This window comes from Carex rostrata, chromosome 25 (genome assembly GCF_964058835.1).
Source record: "Carex rostrata chromosome 25, lpCarRost1.2, whole genome shotgun sequence".
Taxonomy (NCBI): Eukaryota; Viridiplantae; Streptophyta; class Magnoliopsida; order Poales; family Cyperaceae; genus Carex; species Carex rostrata.
This window is the reverse complement of record NC_135942.1, coordinates 744826-750950: the sequence shown is the minus strand read 5'-3', so window position 1 is coordinate 750950 and position 6125 is coordinate 744826. Positions and strand designations below refer to the sequence as shown.

The 6125-nt window shown below is 39.6% G+C and overlaps 1 non-coding gene across 1 annotated transcript; it reads right to left on the bottom strand.

Annotated features, from left to right (window-relative positions):
• Positions 1–4974: 4974 nt before the first annotated feature.
• LOC144543985 (small nucleolar RNA R71) lies at positions 4975–5080 on the bottom strand. Its single transcript, XR_013508119.1, has one exon. It is a non-coding gene; the product is annotated as a small nucleolar RNA R71 (small nucleolar RNA).
• Between the last annotated feature and the right edge of the window lie 1045 nt (positions 5081–6125).

Below are 6125 nucleotides of genomic sequence, written 5' to 3'. Positions count from 1 at the left end.
CCAAACACGATCAATTCGAGTGTTGTATTAGGGTTGTAAATGCTCAATTATCTCGCCATATAGGGACACTATTAGAGTGGTCCAACTACCATCATATGGAGTGTTGTATTAGGCTTGTAAATGCCCTATTATCTTGCCATATGGAGACACTACTAGAGTACTCCAAACACGTTCAATTAGAGTGTTGTACTAGGGTTGTAATTGCCCTATTATCTTGCAACCTGGAGACACTATTAGAGTTCCCCAAACACCTTCAATTAGAGTGTTGTATTTGGGTTGTAAATGACCATTTATCTTGTAATCTGGAGACACTACTAGAGTGCTCCAAATACCTTATGTTGGAGTGTTGTACTAGTGTTGTAAGTGCCCTAGTAGCTTGCCATATAGGGATACTGCTAGAGTACTCCAAACACCTTCAATTAGAGTGTTGTATTAGGCTTGTAAATGCCCTATTATCTTGCCATATAGAGACACTACTAGAGTTCCATAAACACCTTCAATTGGAGTATTGTATTAGTGTTGTAAGTGCCCTGTTATCTTGCCATATAGAGACATTGCTAGAGTGCTCCAAAGACCTTTAATTGGTGTGTTGTATTTCAATTTTAAATGCCCTATTATCTTGCAATATGGAGACACTAATATTGCGCTCCAAACAAGATCAATTAGAGTGTTGTATTAGGGTTGTAAATACCCTACTATCTTGCTATATAGAGACACTAGTAGAGTCCTCAAAACACCTTCAATTGCAGTGTTGTATTATAGTTGTGAATGCCCTATTATCATACCATATAGACATACTACTAGAGTGCTCCAAACACCTTCAATTGAAGTGTTGTATTATGGTTGTAAATGCACTATTATCTTGCAATCTGGAGACACTACTATAGTGCTCTCAACACCTTCAATTGGAGTGTTGTATTTGGTTTGTAAATGCCCTATTATCTTAATTTTGAGACATTACTAGAGTTCCCCAAACACCTTCAATTGGAGTGTTGTACTATGGTTGTAAATGCCCTATTACCTTACCATATAGACACACTACAAGAGTGCTCCAAACAACTTCAATTGGAGTGTTGTATTATGGTTGCAATTGCCCTATTATCTTGCAACATGGAGACACTACTAGAGTGCTCTAAACAACTTCAATTTGAATGTTGTATTTGGGGTGTAAATGCCCTGTTATCTTACCATATAGACACACTACTAGAGTGCTCCAAATACCATCAATTGGAGTGTTGTATTAGTGTTGTAAATGCCCTATTATCTCGCCATATAGAGACACTACTAGACTGGTCCAACTACCATCATATGGTGTGCTGTATTAGGGTTGGAAATGCCCTATTATCTTCTCATATAGAGACACTACTAGATTACTCCAAACACCTTCAATTAGAGTGTTGTATTAGAGTTGTAAATGCCCTATTATCTTCCCATATAGATACACTACTAGAGTTCCTTGAACACCTTCAATTGGATTGTTGTATTAGTGTTGTAATTGCCCTATTATCTTGCCATATAGAGACACTGCTAGAGTGGTCCAAAGACATTTAATTGGAGTGTTGTATTTCAATTTTAAATGCCTTATTATCTTGCAATATGGAGACACTACTAGAGTTCCCCAAACACCTTCAATTGGAGTGTTGTACTATGGTTGTAAATGCCCTATTATCTTGTCATATAGAGACACTACTAGAGTTCCCCAAACACCTTCAATTGGAGTGTTGTACTATGGTTGTAAATGCCCTATTACCTTACCATATTTGAATGTTGTATTTGGGGTGTAAATGCCCTGTTATCTTACCATATAGACACACTACTAGAGTGCTCCAAATACCATCAATTAGAGTTTTGTATTAGTGTTGTAAATGCCCTGTTAGCTCGCCATATAGAGACACTACTAAAGTGCACCAAACACCTTCAATTGGAGTGCTATAATTGGGTTGTAAATGCCCTATTATCTTGCAATATGGAGACACTACTAGACTGGTCCAACTACCATTATATGGTGTGCTATATTAGTGTTGTAAATGCCCTATTATCTTGCCATATAGATACACTACTAGAGTACTCCAAACACCTTTAATTAGAGTGTTGTATTAAAGTTGTAAATGCCCTATTATCTTGCCAAATAGAGACACTACTAGAGTTCCCCAAACACCTTCAATTAGAGTGTTGTATTTGGGTTGTAAATGCCCTATTGATATCTCCATATTATATCTAAATTACAGCCCTGATTTACACTAAGACCTGTGTTTTAAAGCATTTAAAAGTGGACTTTGTACTTGTATTTTGATGAAATGTGGTACTGGTATGCTTTGTTTGGTATTTTGTAGGAAAAAGGGCGAAAAACTGGTTCTGACTACTTTTCATACGGTCCGTATGACATTCTCTACGGACCATACAAGATCTGCCCAACCACACAGAAGGTTCCACAACAGAGGCACAAAGTCTCCAAGACAAAGCACAGGCATACGTCCCGTAAGGGGTCCCCTACGGGCTGTACGACGCTAATTCGGAAAATCTAGCTGGAATCTGAAATGAGCATAATTTAAGGAGGCCGAAAAGGAAGCCTCTTGGGGCGTGATCTGAGGTATTAAATGAGATATTCCACACCAAAAAAAGGGGGAGATCATTCTGCATCATGGGGGGATCAACCTAGGGTTTGGGAGTGAGGGCTTGGCTTGGAGAACAAGTAGAGAGGAGAAAAATGAGAGTTTTGCGACGGATCTTCTTCGTTCCTCGAGTTTTGCCATGAGCTCCCTTATCGTTATCTTTACTTGTTTTATTTGTTTTCTTTTCTTTTAGTTTCTAGGGCTAAGATGTAGTTTCTAGTTTGGTTTTGTTTACATGCTCCTTGGATTTTGTGTTGAATGCTTTGTTTTTACCTTGTTGTGTAGTATTTCGATTGCTTTATTTGTGCTTGCTTGAATTGATTAGTCATCCCGTTAGATGAATGCGCACATCTAAGTGTTAGGAGCCAAGTCTATGACATTTAATCCAACCGAATAAAGTATATGAAGTAGGGTGAAACCAAGGAGTACCCGAAAGGTGAAACTTTCCTTGAGGCGAAAGTCCTTGGATACTTTTAGTAAACCGACAAGTAACTTAGATAAATTATGCCAAAATGCAAAAGTTGAGGTTTAACGCATCTAAGAGGGAAGTATTTGAGTCCGGTAATCGGGTACTAGGCCAAAATGCGAAAGTTGAGGTTAGGTATCTAGATCTGGTCGATAGAAACCCTAAACATTAGTATCAACGCAGAAAACAGTAGCTGTAACATCTACTCGGGGTCCCATACGGACCGTACAGGAATCTGTACGGGCCGTATGCCTCGGGGCTGAACAGAAATGAGTCTGAAACCCTGGAAACGCCTTTTTATTCTTATTAAACAAAACCCCAAAAATATTTATTGTTTTGAATATTATTATTTATCTTTTTAAAACACCAAAATCACATTTGCAACTTCTAGAGTTTGTTTAATTTAAGTAAAGTCCAGTTAAGTTTCAACCGTCCCTGTGGATCGATACCTGATAATACTACGCGATTAGGATTGTACACTTGCAATCTGAGTCGAAAGTGTAATCAAGGTTAAAAGGTACAGCTCGCTGTACTGAAACTTTGTGCATACTTTTGTGTGAACAAGTTTTTGGCACCGTTGCCGAGGATGGCATCGAAATTTTCTGGATTTTGCTTATTTTGATAAATTCTAGATTTTAATTTGTATATTTTCTTTTCTTTTTCTCTCACCACAGGAACAAGCTGGAATTCGCTCCTCCTCCCACGGGCGATTACCATCTGAGGAGCAGAGGACCATTGTCCGACACGGCCCGTACAGATCTTCACACGGATCGTACATGACAGAACCGTGCGCTATTGTTATGACAACCAGAACCCAAATTAAACAAGTTTGAATGATATAATGTCTGATTCGCTAGAAGCCCGTATTCTAAACACTTAAACTACTATCACTTCTTTGTTATAATCTAATATTACAATTGAGAAACCAACAATCAACCAACCTAAAGGAACCGATAACCTAGACCTTAGTTTACATCTTGGATCTCTTAATACACCATCCCTGTGGATCAACACCCCAATCTATACTATACGATAGATTCATGCACTTGTGAATCGACGGTAAGTAGAAATTAGAGTTATAAATATTATTAGCATTGATTTTCACCCTATCAAGCTTTTTGGCGCTGTTGCCGGGGATGGTGTAAAAATTCTCACAAATTTTTACATTGTCATTAAGGTGTCTAAGTTACCAAACTGAATCTAGGTCTTTTAGTTCTTTTAGTTTCCTCTCTTAATCTCTTTTCTCGATATTTCTTGATCTCTTTTCTTAATCTTTCTTAATCTCTTGTTTTCTTCTTATAGGTGCATACACTGGCTGGATACACGAGATCTAGTCTAGCTCTCAACTCAAACAAGAAGTTAACCCCTCCTATCTCAACTTCAGTCAAAAGAAAGTATGTAAGGAAGCAAGACCTCTCCAAGGGAATTCTGCCCAAGCCTTCCGAGATGTCTTCCAATGATGGAGTTCTACCGGATCCACAACTACAATACAATCAACAAGCTCCACCCAACCGAGTGGAAGCTAATGAAGAAGAGACTAGGCCTATCAAAGACTATTCCATACCAACTGGGGAGCACAACCGAAGTAGCATCCGTATACTAGCCACCAATGCTTAAACCGAATTCAAGACTTCATACATCCATGAAGTACAAAGAAATCAATTTGAAGGCCGGTCGGGAGACAACCCCCACATCCATACTCTGACTTCCTCACCATCAGTGATTCCATCCGACAAGGAGTAGAGCAAGACCACATGCGTCTCCGCCTATTCCCCTTTTCACTTGAACCAAGGACAAAAGCATGGCTAGACTCTCTAGATCCTGAGTCAATCACAACCTGGGACGAGCTTTCCATTGTCTTCCTTGCCAAGTACTTTCCACCTAAGATGACCGCTGACTACTGATCGAGAATCACCGATTTTCAACAACAAGATGGAGAATCTCTAAATGATGCATGGGAGCGCCACAAGGACCTCTTACAAGAGTGTCCCCACCATGGACTTGGCAAATGGCTAGTTGTACAATCCTTCTATGATGATCTCTTCCCTCATCTGAAGCAAATATTAGACTCATCCGCTGGAGGAGCATTTATAAGTCAAAGTGTCAAGGATGCTAACTGAATCATAAATGACTTGTGCCAAAGCCAAAACTACTCAACTTCGGTCCGTTCTCCGACAGGGCCGCCACTCCTGGCAAGCACAATGTCAATGACTTCACCCTCATCTCTGCTAAGGTGAACGCATTAACCAATGTTTTATCCAAGTTGATAACTGAAAAGGTGACTGTGGCAAATATCATAACCTATGGAGACTGTGGAGAGCCTCACAACCCTAAAGATCCTTGTCCTCATGACCGAGGTCGAGGCCGAACAAATTGCTATGGTAGGGAATCCTCAATCAAATAATTACAACTCTAACTATTACAATGCAAGAATGAGAAACAATCAGAACCCTACCTACAACAACCAAGGGGGTGTGCGCCAACCAAACTATCAAAATCAACCCACATAACAGCAACCATATCCGCAGCGACAATTTGATGCTCAACCATCTCGCAAGCCTTATATGGAATGGAGGATGGATAAATTCATTAGATCTCAAAAGAAGGTGAGCGATGACATGGCTGCAAGCGTGGCTGCATTAACTGACCGAACAAAGAATGTCGAAAATCAGGTCGCTCATCTAGCAAATGATTTCGCCGACTTCTCAAGAGGAAGATCCAACCTACTGGGTCAGCTGGAGGTGAATCCTAAGGCGCGTTGTAAGTGTATCAACCACCAAAAAGAATGCGGATATGAAGGACCCTCAACTAGCGAAGGAGGATCATTCTTGCCACCACCTAACCACTAGAAAAGATACGTTGCTTGGGAGGGAACCAAAGAACCTACTCTACTTTTTCAACTTTCTTTTTGTTTTTTTATATTTTTTGTAGCATTTTTAAAATTATGTTATAGTTGGAACTTGCACACTTAAGAGGGATAACTTAACACCCAAGGCTCAAATAGAGAATTACAACTAATGGGTACAATATTACTTAATCAGAAGTAA